We start from the raw sequence: 21,760 nt of genomic DNA, 5'->3' as shown, positions 1-21,760 counted from the left end.
CAGTATAGGAGGGTGGTGGAGCCAGGGGCGAGCCGATGGGAAAATAAATACCCGACGTTCCTGAAGATCTGACCGTGGCTTTAATATGAATCGAATTTGCTCTAACCTGCTCTCTCACAGTCAGCATTTCTGCCAGAAATAATTGTAATTATCAGACTCCAGTTAGGCCAAAAGGCTCCTTGCATATGACTCTGATATGATTAGCAAAAGTTTGGGGATATAATTTACGTGGCTCTCGTCCTCTCCGCCAGGAACATTCCTGGAGAAGACACCTTACCTTGTCCTTCCTGGCAAAAGGCAACACAGGGGCACACAGGATCTGGGACTAGACTTCAAAGTTACTGAGGGCTGCTTGCTCCAGGCTGGGTCAAGAGAGGATGCTTTCCTGGAATCACAGGGCTGACTGATTCCCCATCTCTGCACTTAAGAGCCGGGAGGCAGTGAGTGGCCAGAGAGAGACAGAGCCAGGTGGCGGTGAGCAGCATCAGCCGCTCCCCCAGCAGAACTGCTCTCTCTCGACCGCCAGCACCAGGGTGAGACATCAGACACCAGCGGGGCTGCTGGCAGTGGTCTGAGAGTCTCAAAGCAACTTAGTCATAGTCCTAGCTTAAGAAAAAGGTTAAAAGCTGGTGGTGGTGGCACATGCCCAGAACGTGCTTGGGTGGCTGAGACAGGAGGATACTGGGTTGGAGGTTAGCCCAAAATGCATACCAAAATTGTCTCAACAAGCAAACAAGACCCCATAATCAGGAGCATGCACATGCACACAAAAGGAAAAACATTTGGCCAAACTACAAATACACAACTTTCTTCTGCTTCACTGGAGAGCAATGGTCATGGGATAAACTGCTGCCCCCCACCCCCACCCCCACCCCTCACCCCCAGAAGTGTGATTGGAGAGGTAGGTGACTCCATAAATGTGAGACAAAAGCTGTGTAACTGGTGGGTTTTGTGTCAGTTTGACATAAGTTAGAGTCATTACAGAAGAAGGAGACTCACTTGAGGAATGCCTCATTGAGATCCAACTGTAAGGCATTTTCTCAATTAGTGATCAGTGCGGGAGGGCCCAGCCCACTGTGGGTTAGTGGTCTTGAGTGCTATAAGAAAGCCGGCTGAGTAAGCCAGGGGGAGCAAGCCAGTAAGCAGCACCCCTCATGGCCTCTGTGTCAGCTCCTGCCTCCAGGTTCTAGCTCTGCTTGAGAGTTCCTGTCCTGGGTGGTGCCCAGGGTTGGCACCACCCACAATGGGCTAGGCCCTCCCCCTTTGATCACTAATAAAGATCTCATGGGGGCATTTCCTCAACGGAGGCTCTTTTCTCTGTGATAACTCCAGCTTGTATCAAGTTGACACACAAAACCAGCAGTACACTAGGACAGCTATGGAAGTCAGAACAGTACGAGAGGTGTTAATCCATGCCACAAGTGGATGAAGCCAGAAACCAAAGACAGAATAGAATAAGATGTCAAGGACAGGAAAGGTCCATAGAAGCAGAATGGCACTGGTGATTTTCAGCTGGGGACGGTAGGACTTGGGGGTGACTGCTAATGGCAGTAAGATTTCTTCCTGGGGACTCTGTGGTTACTGCTGGCACGGTCTATATTACATTTGTTTTTGTTTTTTGAGACAGGGTTTCTCTGTGTAGCTCTGGCTGTCCTGGAACTCACTGTAGACCAGACTGGCCTCGAACTCATATTCTCTTGCCTCTGCTTCCTGAGTGCTGGAACTAAAGGTGTGTGCCACCACTGCCCTGCCTAAACAGTGCACTTTGAGGATGGGTGACCATTTTGCCTTGCAAATTCTATCTCAACTGAAAATCAAAGACAATTTGGGATGGGAAATCCTAATTTACCTTCAGACTCTGTAGACCAGATCATTTTCTGGAACCAGAGCCTTTTCCACTGACTGGGCCAAGCCAGACTGTGACTACCCTGCTCCTTCCTCTCCACAAGGTGCTGTTCTGTGTTCTGACGATTTTATAACAGGGTCTGGGAAAAGGAAAAGAGGTGGGAGGGAAGGAGCGAGGCTGAGAAGGAGGGAGGAAAGAAGGGAAAGAGAGAGGGAGAGAAGGAGGGAGGAGGGAGGGAGGCAAGGATGGAGAAGAAAGGACCTGAAGAACGAAGGCTAGGGCTGAGCAAAGCTTAGCTTCCCCTCCAGAGCACAGGGCCCTCTGTCTCTAGGTAGAAGCGTACCTCCCCACCACCGTGACGTTTGCCTGGATTTTCCTTCCTGTAAAGCATTCATCTGACATCCATGACTCTGAACCAAAGGACCGAACATTGAATCTGTTATTGCCTTGTTGCCATGCTGTTCTGACTGTTAGAAAGAGTTCCCTTCATTCTAGACAGTGTGCCAGTAGAAATGACATCACCTCCTTCAAGGTAGGACCCTTTGACCCACAGGATCTCTTTCAGCAGACAGTATGTTAGACATTACCTACTTCTCACTTCCTAACTTAAAATGTAGTCCTAGACCAGGCCTGGTGTGACTCAGGCCTGTAATTGCAACACTTGGCTTGGTGGGGGCAGACACCTGAGGATTAAGAATCCTAGGCTGTAGTTCTGGGCCAGCCAGGCAACAGACAAACCCTGTCTCAAAGAAAGTGAGAGAGACAGAGACAGAGAGGAAGGAAGGAAGGATTTTAGGCAATCTGGGTTACACAGCAACCCTGGCTCAAAACACAAACTGGGCATGCATTTAATCCCAGCACTTCGGAGGCATAGACAGGCTGATTTCTGGGAGTTTGAGGCCAACCTAATCTACATATCCATTTCCAGAACAACCAGAGAGGTACATAGAAAGACAGGGTCACAAATAGGCTAAAAACAAAACAAGGACAACGACAAAACAAAACAAACCCAAAGTAAACATAGCTGGGGTAGGAGGTACATCTCAGTGGTAGAGTCTGTGCTGGCCATCCAGGGGGCCCTGGGTTTGATTAAGGAAAAAAGAAGCCGGGCAGTGGCGGTGCACACCTTTAATCCCAGCACTTGGGAGGCAGAGGCAGGCGGATTTCTGAGTTGGAGGCCAGCCTGGTCTACAGAGTGAGCTCCAGGACAGCCAGGGCTACACAGAGAAACCCTGTCTCAAAAAAAAAAAAAAAAAAAAAAAAAAAAAAAAAAATCCAAAACAAAAACCCCAAAGAAACGAAGAAGAAGAAGAAGAAGAAGAACAACAACAACAACAACAACAACAACAACAACAACCAATCTGCAAGTCTCCCAGCCTCCTTGGACTCAACATTCTTTAATAGCAGGCCGAGGCTTTATCTCATCAGTGTAGACAAAGTGAGACCCAGGTCCTGAGCCCTGACTGTTAGCTTACAGGACATCCATTAGGCTCCTCCCAGGGACCTGGTGTCATCTTGTGCTGCAGCCAGCTGCTTCAGGATGGGCTTCCTATAAAGGACAGCTCCACTGCTCCAGCTCTCGTCTCTCCCCGTTCCCTCAGGTCTCTCTCTCCTTATCTGTCCTTCTCTGTCTGCCCCTTCTCTGCCCTCACGGCTCTGCTCCTGTCTGACTACCTGTCTACATATCCACTTGTCCACCTCAACCCTTCTCCAGGTCCTCACTCTCCTCCTATGCCCTAAACAACCCACCTGTATACCAGGTCTGCTGCATGACTTATCCCTCAGGGGGACATCTTGGCAGGGGCCTGCCAGGTACCTCCTTGCCGTATTATATTTCATAACATGTCTCTTTGGGAATCTCAAGGTGCAGTAGTATGAGATGTTTAAAGTGTTGCATTGGAATTGTAGGTCTCTCCCCACTTTTGCTACTTATTGATGCTGCAATGCAGAAAGGATCCAACTTCGAAGAGCCTCAGCGTCCCTGTACATAAAATGAGGTGATGGCTTCCTCACTCCTAGTAGCAGTGTGGTGCTGGGTTAGTAGCAATATTATATGTAGTACTTTCTGTGTGTGCACATGTATCTGTGTGTACACACACACACACACACACACACACACACGTGCCGTGGCATTTGTGGGGGAAGTTAGAGGACAATCTGGGGTGAGGGGAGTCAGTTCTCTTCTTTGACCACATAGGTTCCCAGAATGGATTTTAAGTCATCAGGTTTGGTGGCAAATGTCTTTTTACCTGCGGGGCCACCACACAGGTCACAGGCCTGAATTATCAGTAACACCACAGGAAGCACTTAGAACTGGACCTGGGGTGTGGTCCCTCCTTTGGGTACCCCGTGTGTCTCCCAGCCACTTCTCATGCTCCTTGCCAATGCTTGGGATACTTTGTTAGAGATATAGATTGTCTTTCCACCTCCTCACATCTCACTCTCCCAGTCCCAGATTCTAAAAACCATTTCTCTCCAACCCTCCATTCCATAGTGGTCTATTTAAGTTCTCCATGAAGAGATAAAGATTTATCTTTCACATACAAAAAGGCTTTGGAGGTAGTTTCCCAACAAATGGTTTCTCTCACTGTCAGGACCGGAAGACACTCGAGAGACCCAGGACGCAGGAAAGGTGCCCTGTCCAGTGCCTGAGAGAGCAGTGTCCTGTGCCCTCAGAAGCTCTCTCTGGGCAAACACTCGCCAGAGAGCCACAAAGACAGAGCTAGTCTCCTTCTGTTGCTTGCTCTGCATAATTTGCCGCAATAAGCCCGCAGGATGGGGTTTGCTGTTTTCTGGGGTTCTTATGTAGCCTCTTCAGGTTGTAGCTTCCCAAGGCCTGACTTTCCTCAGGCATTACATAGGATTTGTTTTCTAGCTGCCAGAGAAGGCAGCTAAAGGTAATTTATGTTAATTTTTTTCCTTTCTGGTCCATTAACTTTTGTGATGTTAATATAATATGTGGAGCCTCCTGTTAGCACAAGCCCTTACATCTATAGCGCTCTGCTGGGATGGGGGTGGGGCTGGGAGACTGGTTCCTACAGGTACCAAGCCCCTGGGACCCTGGGTTTGCTCTACCAGCCTACCCTTGCTCCAACTGCCTGCAGAGATGCCCCAGTGCTGCAGACAGGAGAGAGGGTGGGAGGCTGTAGCTTTGATTACTTCAAATGAAAGTGGGTTTTGTGTGTGTGTATCTCCACTGCTGGAATTTCAGATGAGCGTTGACCTCAGCAGTGGCTCCTGAAACTCCCCTGTGGACAAAGATTCCCTAAACAGGTTGTATCTAGGGTCCTTGAAACTGAGCTATAGGAAGTTCATTGGTAGAATGTACGAGACCCCGAAGCTTGGGGAGGGAGGAGCAAACACTATGTGAGCATCTATAACATTAGATTTCTGTCCTGAAGGGCCAGGGTATAGAATTCATGAACAAATAAAACATAATTTTTGTCTTAAAGGTCCTATTGTGGGTTGTTTTGGATAATAGAGAGCCCCAATTACAGTCAGTTTTGTTTTCAGGTGAAGTGTGTGAGTCTAAAAATCACCAAGGTATGCAAAATTCCTCAGGACATGAGAAAAGGGGCATCAGGGGCATGATTGTGAAAAAAAGAAAAAGTCATGATACCAGAGATCTTACAAAGTCTAAAAGCCTGAAATGCATGCGTGCTAGCTTTACAGATGTCAAATCATCACGTCGGTCTGATGACTCCTACCTGGAACCCCAGCACCGGGCATAGGCAGGAGGACCACGGATTCAAGGTCAGCCTCAACAGTAAACTCCTCTTCAAAAGGGTTGGGACTGCAGGCAGGCACCTTGCCCACAGGAGGATTACCTACATTTCCCAGGTGCTCCCTGTGAGGGAAGTGATGCAGAACCGAAGTCATGAGATCTGGTTATTTGCTTAAATCATTTTCTAAGTTATCATCCCTTCCAGCAAACATAGCTTCAAAACCAGCTTCATATACCAGCATACACATGTGGTCATGTTTGAGATCCCCAGCACATGGAAGGAAAGGGTAGGAAAATTGCTTCAAGCTTCTGTCTAGCCTGGACTAAATAGCCAGTTAATTCTATGCAGCCAGGACAGAAAAATAAATAAATACTGTAGACCGGTGCTATCCTATAGTCTAATATGTCTAATATGCTGGTCATTGGTCACGTGTGGCTATCGAGCCTTCGAAACGGGTAAGACCGAGGGATGAAGTTTTATCTAATTAGCACTTATATTTAAGTTAGGCGTGGTAGGTGGTTCATGCCTTTAATCCCAACATTTTAGGAAGCTGAGGCAAGAAGATACCACACATTTAAAACGATTCTGTCTTTACAGGCCTTTAATCCCAGCACTTGGAGGAAGAGGCAGGCTCATCTCTGAGTTTGAGGCTAGCATGCTCTACAGAGTGAGTTCCTGGACAGTCCAGGCTACAAAGAAAAAGCCTGTCTTAAAAACAAACAAACAAACAAACAAACAAACAAACAAAATACCCCCCCCTAAAAAAAGAGTGGCCGGGGGATGGGTTATTGTGTTAGAGAACTTACCGCACAGGTATGAGTACCTGTGTTCAAGATCTCAGCACTCCTATGAAACATAGATGTGGCCACATCTTTGTTACCCCAGGGGTGTTGGGGGCGGAGGCGAGAACCACTGGCACTTTCTGCCTGCCAGCCTGTTTAGCTCTCCTGTCTCTAGGAATGCAGCCGTGTCAGAGCAGAACACCGGACATCCTCCTCTGGCTTCTGGCTGCAGGGGGCCCTGCCTCAAAACAAACAAACAAACAAACAAAGGTGTGGGGAGGCAGGGGCAAGTGGATCTCTGAATTGGAGACCAGTCTGGTCTACAGAGCAAGCTTCTCAGAGAAACCCTATATGGGGGGGGGGGGGGAAGGCTATAGGGGGGGCGATGGATAAAGGGAGGTGTTGTTGGGTATGTGTAATTGTTACACGGTAAGAGCTCAGAAAACACTCACTTCCCTTCCTTCTGTGTCAGCCAAGGCCATCCTGGGACCCACCCGTGTGGTGTGTAACCTGACGTCTCCACAGGCTTGACCTGGATTCTGCACAGCTCTCTCAGGCTCCTTCCCCGGTTTTTTCTTCCCTGCATTAATTCTAAGCACCTGCTCGTTATTAAAGCAAATCTCTCTTTACCCAGCGCCTCCTGATCCGAACAAGCCGCTGTAAATAGCAAGCGTGCTCCCTGTGACGCAGCACTATTGGCATTTCGCTCTTTAAAGGTTAATGGCCAGGGCTGGGCCTTCCGAAACCTTGGCCGGCAGGGCCGGGTAGAAGGAACTGCAAAAGCAGGGAGGCGGGGCTGAAATACAGGGTGGGGGTTGGGGGATCAAAGGATCAAAGGCCTACACAGTACAGTAGTGTCTTTCTTTAAAGAGAATAGCAATAATCTGGGGGCGGGGGTGACTGGACATTGGAGGCCCCCAGCCAGAGAGGTAGCAGGGCTGTGGCTTCAGTGTGCCGCATCCACGGACCAGTTTCTTATTGCGGATCTTTCTGGACAGCAAGAGCTCCTGAGAGGACTTGCTGTGATAATTTGGTGCCTGATCATGCTTCAGTTGCAATTTATTTAAAGTCGACAACAGGGTTCCTGTCTCTTGCAAGCAGATTCCCAGCACTTAAGTCTCCTCGGGCTGGGTTGTTTTTTTCTTTCTTTCTTTCTTTCTTTTTTTTTTCCTTTTTTATCTTGATGAAAAAGAAGTTAAATTTCACACTTATTATAGCACCTGGCGTCTGATAGCCCCCAGAGGCTGTATAAAGGCTAATGAAATGGAGCCCTCACGACTGTTGTAAACAGAGAACAGGAGAGACCAGACCAGATCCCTTCTCCACAGGAAAGGAAGGGTGACACCCGCCTCACCTCTGAACCACAAGTGGCTTCAAAAAGCTGTGGCTGGTCCTCAGGGAGCCCGTGCGTCAGAGAGTGTCTCTCACAGGGTGGGATCTGCCTGAGAAATGGGTCAATGAGGCCTGAGCTGCTGCCAATGAGGGCCAGACCCAGGCGAGCTTCAGGTTTCCACGCTCACCAGCACTGTCAGGGATGCTGGGCTCCTCTTTGCAAATGCCCCCAGGGATAAAGTATGTCTGCAGGTTGGTCCTGGGATGGAAAGTGGGTTCAGGATTTGGGGTGTGGCTTGACTTGTATGGTACCCTGACCCTGTCAGCCTATCCCTCCATCTCTTGCCTGACTGGAAAAAATCACAGGCCTTATGCTTGTTTGTTTATTTGTGTGACTCAGGGTCTCTCTGTGTAGCCCTCACTGCTTGGCCCGGAACTCATAGAGAGCCTCCTGCCTCTGTCTCCCAAAGGCTGGGATTAAAGGCATTTAATCCATTTTATTTTATTTTATTTTACTTTATTTTATTGAGGTTTCTGAAGGGGCTTAAAAAGGGGAGGATTGGGGTTAAGGGAGTGTGGCTCGGCGGCGTGGGGGAAGGTGTCCAGGTGGGCCCTTGCCTGGGCACCTCTGCCCCCTGAGGGACCACACACACACAGGCATAGTATAGAATAGAGTTTATTCAGAGCAGGGGATAGGAGTTAGTGGTAGAGAGAGGCAGAGAGAGAGGGAGGGAGGGAGAGAGAGAGAGAGAAGAGAGAGAGAGAGTAGAGAAGTGGAGTGGAGTGGAGGCCGGCCATAACCACGTGGAGGGGGAAGAGCCCAAGGGGCAGAGAGGTGAGAGAATGTGGGAGAGCAGAGAGCAAAAGAGAGAGAGAGGAGGAACAAGTAGCCCCTCTTATAGTGGGCCAGATCTCTGGGGCGGGGCATACCTGGCTATTGCCAGGTAGGTGTGGGGTGGAGCTTAGACAGAACCCCAACAGTTTCACATTCACTTTTGAGCTGGACTGGCTGAATAGAGACCCCAGGAGCCTGATTCTATCTCCCTAGCTTTGTGTCTACAGCCACACAGTGCTGCACCTGCTTTTTATGTGGGTGTTGGGGACCTGACTCAGGTCCTCATGCTTGTCTGGTGAGCATGGTAACAGCTGAGTCATCGCCTCTGTCTCTCGGTCTCCCCACCCCACCCCCACCCCCACCCCAGAAAGTCGGGAGGCAGACTAGCCAGTAAGGAGTGCGGGGGTGGGGGTGGGGGGAATGGGGGAGCTTCAGGTGGCATTTTGGGAGAGCAGACCTCTTCCCAAGTGTTACAGCTCTTATGACAGAAGCTCTGGGACAATGGAGTAGTTCTTACACCTTCTCATCCTTCCCAATAGGAGAGGTGGCTCAGCGATTAAGAGCACCGACTGCTCTTGCAGAGATCCTGAGTTCAATTCCCAGCAACCACATGGTGGCTCACAACCATCTGTAATGGGATCCGATGCCCTCTTCTGGTGTGTGTCTGAAGACAGCTACAGTGTACTCATATGCATAAAATTAAAAAAAAAAGGATTCTTATATACAGTTTGGGGGGGTGAGTCAGAGTCTGACAACAGGTACTTCTCATTGGCTTGTGCTGAGAGCTTAGGGAAATCTTATTTGCATGTGGGAGGGCTTGGTGCAGCTCCTAAGTGACTGATGGCCACACCCCTCTCTTCAGGGGGTTGGGTAGGCTGTAGGAGGCTGTAGCTGCAGCCAGTGCAGGGGCCCAAGGGGCGGGACTGAGCACCTGCCGTCTCTTTGCAGGCAATAGTCACCTGCTGGGTCTCTGGGGTTCTAAGTCTGAGCTCGACCGGGGACAACGTTACCTGTGCACTGCTCACCGCCCGACAGGGGTTTAACGCCAAATCTTAGGTCATGCCCTGGGGTAGGGAGGAGGCTCAATGGCTCTGGGTTTTTGTGCTTCATGGGATAGAAAGTTGCAACAAAAAGGGAATTCCAAAGCTGGCAATGGCGGCACACCCCTTAGTTCCAGTGCTCAGGAGGCTGAAGGGAGAGGACCAAGAGTTAGAGGTCAGCCTGAGTTACCCGTAGTAAGACCCTGCCTCAAAAATATAAAAAAATCGAAAATGCAGGGTTGAGGGCTTGGTTCTGAGAGTCTAGTCCGGTGATTCAGTTCGAAGCATTTGCAATTCTGTGCTCCAGCATGGAGATAAATCAGTATTTGAGTGCACGCTTGCTCCAGGACCGCCGAGAAGCCCTCCCTGGGAAATGTTTGCATAGCTGTGATGGAAAAAGCAATCTAGTGAGGCAGAGAGATTGAATTAGAGGAGGCCAAGGAAGCTGCCAAGCCTGGAGCCGACTCAGAGAGCAGGAATTCCAAATTTAAAACCCAACTCTAACCTTCGCATGCCTAAGTTCCATTTATTCTTGGCAAGCCAACGTCTTTTGTTCGTGGAGAGAGCAGAAGCTTTAAGGGACTCAGAGAAACCTCTCTCACAGTAGCTCACTCTCACAGAGCCACAGGGAAGGGGTGATTGCAAATGAATAAGGAATTATGGCTTCTTTCTTCCTCTGCATTCTATAAGGGAACATAAACTGGGTGGGGGTGCCAGGGAAAGAGTGGGGCGCAGCGTCTCAGCCAACAGCGAGCGTGAAAAGCAGCTCAGAGGCATATTGTAGCACTGTCTGTTGGGCCCAATGGGAGATGCTGGCAGGAAGGAAGACTCTGGTACCCACGAAACAAGCAGAACACCCTGGCCACCGAGAAGGGCAGAACAGGAGGAGTTTACTTACTACCCCGTGACAAATTATAACATGGTAGTTTAAGAGACAGACATTGCCAATCATGCCTGCAATCCCCAGCCCTCAGGAGGTAAAGGCAGGAGCATTACCATGAGTTTCAGGTCAGAAATTAGAGAGCGAGGTAGTTCTGAGGTGGCATTGTCTGGGGCTGCAGCTATCAGAAGCTTGAGTGGGTGGAGGATTCACTCCCGAGTCACTGACATCATTTGTTAGAAGTCTCGGTTTCTTCAAAGAGGTGTCTATTAGGGTTTTTATTGCTGTGATAAACACCTGACCAAAGGCAGCTCGGGGAAGAAAGGGTTTGTGTCATTGTACATTTCTAGGTAATTGTCTTAGTCACTGTTCTATTGCTGTGAAGAGACACCATGACCTCGGCAATGCTTATAAAGGAAATCACATAGCTGGGGCTTGCTTACAGTTTCAGAGGTTTAGTCCATTATCATCATGGCGGGACCCTGGAGCCACTCTGGCAGACACGGTGCTGGGGAAGTTAATGAAAGTTCTACATCCACATCGGAAGGCAGCAGGAAGAGAGAGCAACTGGGTCTGACTTGGGTTTTTGAACCCAACAAGCCCAGCCCCAGTGACATGCTTCCTCTAATAAGGCCACGCCTCCTAATCCTTCCTAACTAATGCTACTCCCTGGTAATTAAGTATTCAAACATACGAGGCTATGGCCGCCACCAGAGTAGCAGTCCATCACTGAAAGGCAGGAACTCAAGACAGGAACCTGGAGGCAGGAACGGAAACAGCGGCCATGGAGGAGTGCTGCTCACTGGCTTGCTCTCCATGGGTCGCTCAGCCTGCTTCCTTGTAGCACCCAGGACCACCAGCCTAGGGGTGGCACAATCCACAATGAGCTGAGCCCTCCCATATCAATTATCAATCAAGAAAAAGTACCAAAGGGTTGCCCACTGACCAGTCTGTGGAGGTATTTTCTCAGATTGAAGTTTCCTCTTCTGAAATAACTCTAGCTTGTATCAAGTTGGCATAAAAATTAGTCAGCACAGGTGCTCATGACACAGCAAGTGAATTCCAGAACAAATGGTAGTGAAGATAAAGAGATCTTTTATTTGTTCATTTTCTAAGATTTAAATACATGTTATGTGTATGTGTGTGCCTTATTGCAGCAAGCGTATGTAGGCACCAGTGGAGGCCAGAATAGGGCAGCAGAGCCCCTGCAACTGGAACAGAGGGTTGTGAGCTTCCTGATGTGTCGGAATCTGAACTCAGGTCCTCTGCAAGAGCAGCAAGTGTGCAACCACTGAGCCGTATCATCGGCCCCTATTTCTAATTTTTATTTTTAATTATGTGTGTCTGCGTATGGAAATGTACACGTGAGAGTGCAAGTATCTGTGGAATCCAGAACCGGGCACTGGATCCCTGGAGCTGGAGTGACAAGCTGCCCAGTCCTCTGCCATAGGAGCGCTCGATCTTAGATCTCCTGGGCTGCTAATGTTACTAGCTGCTCTTGCAGAGGACCCAGGTTCCGTTCAGCACCCACAAGGACGGCTCACAACCATCTGTTGCTCCAGTTCCAGGATATCTAACACCTTCTTCTGGCCTCCGTGGGCACCAGGCACGCAGATGGTACGTACACATATACGCAGGCAAAATGCTCAAACATGTAAAATAAGAGATAAACAATCCTTGTAAGCTGATCTTGGAAGAGACACCACATGATTTCTGCTCTATGCTCCCAGTCACAAAGATGAACTCTGGCGGTGTGTGGAACTATTCCAGAGGTGTCTACAAGCAGGTAGAGACTGAAGGAAACGAGGGAAACAAACTCTCTCCACCTGGCTCCAGGTAAAGGAAATTAACTTCCGGGTCCCCAGCGCTGCGGCCACGCCCTGCTGTTACTCACTGCTAAACTGGGAGCTCCGCTGAGGTTTTGCTCTGACCACAGGAAGATAATTCGGTTTGTGTACTGAGAAAGAAGGAAGTGTTTGCTTTCCTGACTCAGCTCAGGAAGTAGCTTTCTTCAGTGGGAGAGACAGTGGTCGGGAGGCAAATGCCCAGATTCCTTCCTTCCGCCTTAGCAGGGCTAACTCCAAGTTAGCTGGGCTAACTCCGCGGTATGTTCTGCAGGGCCTTCCAGAGTTCCCCAGGAGATCTAGGCTCTGGTAACTTTTTAACCCCCGTGGTGTTTTCTAAGTTTTTTTGGAGACAGTATAGCTCTGTTTGAACTCAGGTTGCTTTTGAACCTGGAACTCTCTTACTTCTGACTTAAAAGTGTTGTCATTACAGGCAGGTGCCACCACAGTTTGCCTTCCTTCTTCCCTGTCCCTATGGCTGTGGTACAACATCCTGGTGGAAAACAACTTGGGGAGGAAACGCTTTATTTAATCTTACAGTTTGTAGTCTATCGCCTAGGGAAATCAGGGCAGGTAAGGCTGAGGACATGAAAGAGTGCTGCTTTCTTTACGGGCCTCAGCCCGAGTCTTCTAGAACCAGGATCACCTGCCCAGGAGCAGCACCACCCACGCTGGGCAGTCGAGTTCAGTGATACTGGGAACTGTTTTTTTCATTTTCTACTTTCACTTTTGGTTCCTTGGAAGCTGACAGGGTGTGTTCTTACAGGAGCTGACCTGGGTGTGTGGCCCTGGAGGACTCAGAGCTCTCCCTTTATGTCAGTCAACTGGTGGAACTCTAGTCACACTTTATCTGATTTGAGTTTTTCATATTCTAGAGGCTGAAATGTGGGGCTGGGGCTTGACCGTAGCCTTGGTTTAAAAGTCAGCAAAGGCTAATCTAGCCCTCGGGCCTTTTGGAGAGATAAGGCCGAGCCTCCAATAGTGATTAACCAAAGAATGTGGGTTGGCTGAAGATAAAGCTCCTCTCCCCTGTGCCTAGAGCAGCCTCTGAGTCTCTTGGCTCCTGGAACCCTCTAGAAAAAGGCTGGGTTTGCAGCTCCCAAGGGTTGGGAAGCAAAGTCATCAGTATACAGAGGAACGAGCCCTGACAGAGAGAGGAAAAGCCCAAGCCGCAGACGGATGGTTTCTGGGTGGGCAGACTGTTGTGTCCACGCACTCACACAGACCCTCACTCATTGTGTCCACGCTGATTATGAGGGCCCCACAGGACGCCAGACCCAGCCTGAGTCAGTCCTGATAAACAAAGCTTCTGCCAGCGTGTCATCTGCCACTGGCTCAGGAAGTCACCAGTTCCCCAGGAATGATGCACTCAGGATTGTTTTCCTGTTCTGAAGAGCCAGTAACAATCACTCAGGCAGCGGAGGCATTTGGGTGTTTGTCAGGCTGCTGCCTTTGCAGCTGATGAGTTTACAGGGCAGGGTGTGTCTACCGAAAGTCTCTTTCACGACCCCTTTCAGGTTCCTGACCCCAAGGGAGGGTGTTTGGTTTACACACCTGGGCAGTCCTTATCCCCTCTGCAGTTTCTTCACATAGTGAGTGGGACTCGGAGGGGACAGGTTTTCTTAGATTCCTGGTGTTGGTGGTTGAGACTCAGTTGGCCTGAAGTTCACTATATGGCCATGGCTGGCCTGGGGCTATGCTGGCCTTAAACTCAGAGACCTCTCCCTCTGGGGATTAAAAGTTTTTGTCACCATACCTGGTTGCTGTTGTTTTAAGTGTGTGTGTGTGTGTGTGTGTGTGTGCAAAGTGTATGCCAGTGGGGAAATGGGACAACTTGGTTTTGAGTCCTCAGGTGCCATCTTCCTTTTGTTTTAGACAGCGTCCTTCATTGGCCTGGAACTCTTCCCCACAATCTAGGCTAGCTGGCCTGTGAGCTTCCAGGGATTGTAAAAGGACTGGCAGTAGCTTAGGAGCCACCTAGGACCAAGTTCTCAGCACAAAGATGTATTTGCAGAGAGACATAGGGCAGGGAATAGGAGACAGACAGGAGACAGAGGGTGAGGGAGGACCGGAAGGGAGCAATTGAGAGGGGCAGGTATCTTGGTCCTGGAGGTAGGGACAAAGGACTGCCTCTGGATAGAGCGGAGGCAGACACAGCCCATAGGCAAATGGCAGTTTATAAAGGTACAAGGGGAACCTAGGGTTAGAATGAGGTGTTTGATTTTGATTGGGCACGAGCTAAAGGGGGCCTCTGATCACTGGACTTCAATACTTTGATAGCTGTGCCCTGGTATTCAGTCTCAAGAGAAGGAATTGGCCAAATAAGGGAAGATACGTTGGTGGCTAGCTTCAGGGAAAGAGCGAGAAGGGCTAGCCTCGGCATAGCTATGCTTGCCGCACTGGCGAGAGTCTCTGCCTCCCCACTGGGATCATAGGCGAATGCTCCTGTCTTTTTTTGACACAGAGTTTCTCTATGTAGACCAGGATGGCCTTGAATTCAGACCTCCTCATGCTTCTGCCTCAAGTGCTGGCATTAAAGGTGTGCCCTACCATACCTGCTCCATACCTGCCTTTTTACCTGGGTCCTGGGGCTCTAGACTCAGACCTTCATGCCTTCAAGGTAGGAACTTTATAAACTAAGTTGTGTTCCCCCCTCCCCCCAGTCTCTTTATTTTTAAAACTCATCATGTGATTCAGGCTGGCCTTCAATTCAGGGCAACCCTCCTGTGTCAGCCTCCCGAGTGCTGGGATTACAGGCACGGTCCAGGATGTCTGGCTTTTGGAGTTATGTCTACCAAGGGCCTCGAGGTCCAAGAGGGCCGGAGGAAGACCGAAGCTGACTAAATACAAACTGTCATTCCCGAGACTCTAACTGCTCTGGAGTCACATGGGGACCAGGACAAAGATGTTCATTCTTCCTCTTCCCTAGCTTCTCTGAGGACACAGATGATGGCCTCGGGCTCTCTCATGAGAAACAGTGCCATTACAACCCTCTCTTTGACTCTGAGAGGACAGATGACATCGAGGTACCCTGAGTCGAATTCACTTGTGACACCCTATTAACTCGGTGGCCATGTCGGGTGGTCAGGTTATCTGTCCAGGACATTTCTTTTTCTTTTTTCTTTTTTGGTCTTTTGGATTTGTTTTTTTCGAGATAGGGTTTCTCTTTCTGTATAGCGCTGGCTGTCCTGGAACTCACTCTATAGACCAGGCTGGCCTCGAACTCAGAAATCCGCCTGCCTCTGCCTCCCAGAGTGCTGGGATTACAGGTGTGCGCCACCACCACCCGGCTTGTCCAGGACATTTCATAAGCCCCCTTAGGAGACTAAAGCCATCTGTGCCAGAGGTTCTGCTTCATATGGCTTTTTTCTTTTCTTTTCTTTTCTTTTCTTTTCTTTTCTTTTCTTTTCTTTCTTTCCTTTTCTTCTTTTTTTTTCTTTTTTTTTCTTTTTTTTTTTTTTTTTTTTTTTGGTTTGTTTCTGCCTCAAGCACATTTTCTCTTTAATTTTTGGAACCCAAATATAAGGGAACTCTTATTTGCTCCATTCTGACTCACTTACAATTAAATACACTTGTTCCCATCTGTGTCTGTATGCATCTGCATACATTTAGCTATAGCATCGTTCTTAATTTTGGAAAATGATGTGGCTGGTGGTATATTTTTATGCAGACTACCAAACTGGCTGTGAAGACCAGTGGCTGTTCACCCCACCATGCCCGGCCCCCAGTGATGACCAACTCCGGCCTGTCCCTTGGGGAAGTAAGTTTCTTCCACAGACAGGATCTACAGACCTTCACGTAGTACTGGTATTTGTGGCTGCCTTGCTTAGGGCACCAGCTGCCACTCTTAGGTGCTCTGCCCATCTTGGTGCCAGGTGTCTTTGGTCAGAGAAGCTCGTCCTTGAGTCTCTCTACTCCTTAGCGTCAGCTGCTTGGATGGATTTAGAGGTGAGAGTTGGGGCTTGCAGATTCTCAAGAACTGTGACATGGAGAGAGTGACACCAGCTTGCTGTGGCCCTGAGAGTGACTCCAGGTCACTGTGGTCCCATTCCCACCTAGCCAGGTGGAGAGAACAGCAGATTGTACTGTTCAAAGGGATATGGTGGTACCTGCCTCACCTCTATCTAAAAACACCACACTGTGGCTGTCTTAAAAAGTAAAAGAAGTCACATTGTAAAGATAATTGTCATGAGACAAGGTGCTCTTCAGCACACTGAAACCTTATTATTATTATTTTACTGAATAGTTTTATTTATATAAATATGCTGACATAGAACTTTCCCAGTGGGAGTTAGAGGATTCAGGAAATAAAATATCAATTGCTTCCAACTAAAAATACAAATAAAGAAGCCAGGCAGTGGTGGCGCACGCCTGTAATCCCAGCACTCTGGGAGGCAGAGGCAGGCAGATTTCTGAGTTTGAGGCCAGCCTGGTCTACAGAATGAGTTCCAGGACAGCCAGAACTATACAGAGAAATCCTGTCTCGGAAAAAAAAAAAAAAAAAAACCCTGCTGGCGGTGGCACACGCCTTTAATACCACTTCTTGGGAGGCAGAAGTAGGTGGTTCTCTAATTCAAAGCCAGCCTGGTCTACAGAGTGAGTTTCAGGACAGCCAGGGCTACACAGAGAAACCCTGTCTCAAACAAACAAACAACTCAGAATGAAGTCAGGAATGAAGAAAGGAAGGAAGGGAGGAAGGGAGGGAGGGAGGAGGGGAGGGAGGAAGGAAAGAAGGGAGAGGGCTGCAGAGAAGGCTGCAGCTGTTAACACCATTTGCTGTTCTTCCAGAGGACTTGATTTCAATTCCCAGAATTCATTATTAGATGGTTCAGAAGATTCTGTAGCTCCAGATTTAGAGGATCTGATACCCTCTTTTTTACTCTGAAGGCACATAAACACACTAGTGCACATAAAAATAAATATTTTAATTAAAATATTTTTCAAACAATTTATTCTGATCATTTTCTTTACCTTCCTCCATCTCCTCCCAGATCCTCCCTACACAAACTTCATGCCCCCCTCTTTGAAGAAAAACCAAAAACAGAAAAATGAAAATCAAACAGGGAAAACATAACATCAAAACAAAATGAAATAAAAAGTACATAAAAAACATGGAGTCATGTTTGTTGTGTTGGCCAGCTAGTCCTGGGCATGGGGCCTGTCCTGTGTCGAGGTTGACATACCTAATGGCACGCCTTTCCTTTCCCAGCAGGTACCAATTGCCATTAGCTTCTTGGTTAGGAAAGGGGGAGTCTGTCCCCATCTCACTGCTGGAATTCTGTCTGGCTTGAACCTGTGTGCATCCTCTCCACCAGGCAGGAAGAGCCATTGTGCGATGGCAGCTGGGCAGTTAGCTCTGCTTCCTACAGGTGTCCTCATGGGACATCTGAGCAGCACATTCCGCGGCCGCCATAGTTGTACTTGTTGAGAGACAGCCTCTAAGACTGCCTAGGCTATTCCCTGATGGGACCAAATCATTGTCTTTTTCTCTTTGGCTTTCAATCTCATTCTCTTGTAGATAAGAGTCTCATTCCAGCAAGTGCCTGGAACTCACTGTTGGCCTCTAACCCATGGTGATTCTTAGCTTTAGCCTGTCAAGTGTTGGGATTATAGGTATGAGCCAATATGCCCAGCTTCCTTGTGTTTCTTTATCTAACTCACACCATACCTAACTCACAAGCTAATACAAGTGTTAGCATATGGCCTGCTATCAAGTAGGCAGTATAATTAGTATTATCCAGCTACCATAATAATGCTGTAGAGAGATTTGTTCAGAGGAATCTCCCAACAACAGAGGAGTCTCCTTTTGCTTCAAGGAATGATTTCTCCATTTAGAGCTGAGCTGGGCAAACCGACACTTGTCAAGGTCTCACAGCCAGAGCTCTGTAATCACAGGCCGCACCAGCACCAGGGAGGTGGCAGTGTCCAGCTCAGCTGCCGGGCAGTGCTAAATTCCTATCAACTTTTTGCCTAGGATGCTGGCTCTGGCTCTGTTCACCACAAGAGGTTTTGTTTGTTTGATTGATTTTTTTTTTTTGTTTTTTGAGACAGGGCTTCTCTGTGTAACAGAGCCCTGGCTGTCCTGCACCCACTTTGTAAACCAGACTGGCCTCAAACTCCAAGAGATCCGCCTGCCTCTGCTTCTCAGGTGCTGGGATTAAAGGCATGCACCACCAAAACCAAAAAAAGTCCATAACTAGTCTTTAGTCTTTAGTAATAATGCCCTCCTCCTCATTATCACAACTTCCACCATCTTTAGCCTCATCAGTATCTTACAAAATGGCTTTATTAAAAGCAACTAATTATCCATGCTGCTGTTTTACATTTTAGACAACAATAATTACCGACTTCTGGAAGCTTAGCAACTCAGGCTTGATGAGCCAGTTAAGGCTTCAAGGAGACATAATAAAGGCATAGCTGTGGGGCTCGTCTCCCTGTGGCTTGCTGGGCTAAGGCTCCTGATAGACTGAGACCCCACCCTGTAACCCAATCGCTAGGAGATAAGGGTTGGGGTTGAGACTGTTGGAGTGAGAACTTCTTTGCACTTGCGATTGATCCTACCAGTGTGGTTAGAGACCTGCTCCTGAACGCCTAATACCTTCTTCCCCTTGGGAGTACAGAGGTGGTGAACACAGGTCACATCCCTCTTTCTGCTGAGTTAGCAGAATTTAATATGCTATTTTTCTGGTATGGTCCGTAGGGAGAGGCCACGGATCCACTGTAGTAGTAGGTTTCCTGACCCTTCCTCCCACTGCCATAAAAATGACCACAATTTCCTAATTTATATTTCTCTAAACTACATCAATCAAGAAACAGCGAGGCAGCTGTTCCATGCTGGCCACCTGCGGTGTGCTGGGGCCGAGGAGATAAATGGAAGCATTTCTTGAGGATCTCAGACAAGTGAAACTGGTGCGTTGGGATACAGCGAGGGGGGTCGCGATAGAGGCGTGTGCCAGGACCGAGTGGGAGGACCCAGAATGTGTAAGATCAGTGACAATAAATGTGGTGACAAGGAGAGGAAGGGAGATAGATGGTCCAGAATGAAAGACGGGGTGGGGGGCTGGGGGCTCAATCATTGAAGCAGATCTAAATACCTCCACCCTTGCAAGGCCCAACAAATGGGTACAGGAATGAATGCACGACAGGGCCGGCCATATAGTCGCTTATCCCTTGCATGTAGCCGCCAGCAGCTACATGTAAACCGGGTTACCTGTTGAGAGAATTTTGGGGTCATAGGGAAGAGCGGCGAAAAGAAAGTACGGCTAAGTCAATGTTCACTGATCAAAGCCGTAAACTTTAATGGCGCCGGACCTTTTAACAGTTTGGGCAAACCCTCCCCCCAGACTCCAGGCTGAGTTCCGGTGGAAGTTGTCTAGCTTCTCTTGGAGGTCTTCGTCTTGACTGCTCCGGCAGCTGGGTGGGTCACCTGTTTAATTCAGGAATCCCTATACCAGGAAGAACAATGAACTTAACCTTTACTACGTGCACTCCACCCTAGGTGGAGCAGGATCCTGGCTAACTGGGAGAAGTTAACCTTGACCAAAGTCAAACTCTGACCAAGTGCAAGACTGCCCCAATATGGCTCTGTACATGTCCTCCCTTTTTTTATTAATTTGAACACGAGGAGGTAGAAAACAAGTGGATAAATATCCTTCATAAGAAGGCGGGCCTTAACCAGGAGGGGAAGCATTGACCGTAATTCCTCTTAAATATTGTATAACGTCTTTTTCAGAGGAGGGGTAATAGGCTCCCTTATTATTTTAAGGACAGCCTCTCGACGTTAACCCCTATGCAATTAGGTGTACTTCCTGGGGACTCAGAAGCAGAAATTCACCTCCCCATGCAGTGCTTTGCCTCGCACGTCTCGCTGGTACCCATGTTTGTTCATAAACAAACACACATAGATCTGAGTTCTATGTGGCTCCCTCTTTGGAGATCCACTTGTGTAAGTTTTGAAGCCAGGGGGGTCTGCAAGTGTCTTTAACAGACATGTAATCTCTCCATCCAGGTGAGCCTGGGTGGAGACAGCCAGTCTGCTTAACAGACAAGGTCAAGAGTTAAAGGTGGAATAGGATTAACTTGTCCCAGAAGTATCCAATTCAGTTGTAAATTAACAACTTTAAGGACCCAAGGCTTGGCCTCTGAGGTGGGAGAGGTAGCCTTGTGAATCAAGAATTAAGCTGTTACTTCTCAGGAAAAGTGGAGACTATATGTTAAATTAACACAGCTGGCTGAAGATTGTTAGCCATCTTCAAAATTGGAATCTTCAATATTGGAATTATTTCTAGACCAGTCTATGGTTGAGTCAGCTGAGCACAATAAGGAGAAGAGTCATTTTAACTCTTCTTAATTAATTTTTCCTAAGCTAGCTTAACAGTCTCCATGTTCTGTCCCACAAAGTCTAAAAGCTTGAAGCTAGGCAATTTATCTAACCTGGGACATTTAACAATTGAGGTAAGTCAAGAACATATATCCAATATAGCTCTTATGTTACCATGGTCTGGGCATTCAGCAAGCACACAGTCAGCATATCTTCTGCAGCATTCTGTGGAAAAAACAGAGGACATGCCTTCTCCCCCAATATTAAATCAGGATCATGGCATATGTTAGTAAGTGAATTCCTTCATTTCACCTAGACATCAATATGTCTAATTACAAGATGTCATATACATTTAGCAAGGAGTTTCTTGGCATCTAAATTTTAAAATTTTAAAATTTTCTTAAAAACATGTAAGCATAATTTAAATTATATGTACAGGGACACGATTTCCCCTCTCTTCTTTCTTCCAAGAAGATATTGTTTTATTAATTTAAGTTGGAACACAAAGTATAACCCATAACATAGGCAATAACTATGTAATTATATAAAATATAGTTGCTTTTTCTGTTAGAGCAGTTGCAACTAGACAGCCTAAAAATGAATCATTAGTCACATGTACATATTTTTTAATCTTCTAAATTAGAAATATGAATATCATTTATCTGTAATAACTAAGTCCTCTAGGATTAACACCATTACGTGGTAGAGGTAGAAATTGAGGACATCAAGAACAAATCTTTACAATTTGATGTGCACAAAATATAAAATTATTTCAAATACCTAAAGGACAGTCATTTAGAGAACATATCCTTTGTTCTTAGAAATTTGAATCACATTTGTATAAACTGTAGAAATTAAGAATTAGCAGTATTAAAAATGGACCAATCTTAAGCAATTATAAACCATGAGCTATGTATATCTACTATTATTAAAAGCTTGACCTTTAACATCTTAAAAATAGCTGCTATAGCACCCAATTCAGGTATCTGTGTTGAAGCAGGGAGAAACTTAAAGGAATAAACATGTGATCTGATAGTACAAATTATCTTTTGGATAACAATTATTAATTTTGCCTAAAAATGCTTGCCATGTAATAGACCAACCATTAATAATAAATTTGATTGTTGCTTGAAGCAAGGAACAAATGTTTCCTACC

This window comes from Apodemus sylvaticus, chromosome 13, assembly GCF_947179515.1.
Source record: "Apodemus sylvaticus chromosome 13, mApoSyl1.1, whole genome shotgun sequence".
Lineage (NCBI taxonomy): Eukaryota > Metazoa > Chordata > Mammalia > Rodentia > Muridae > Apodemus > Apodemus sylvaticus.
This window is presented reverse-complemented; position numbering follows the sequence as displayed.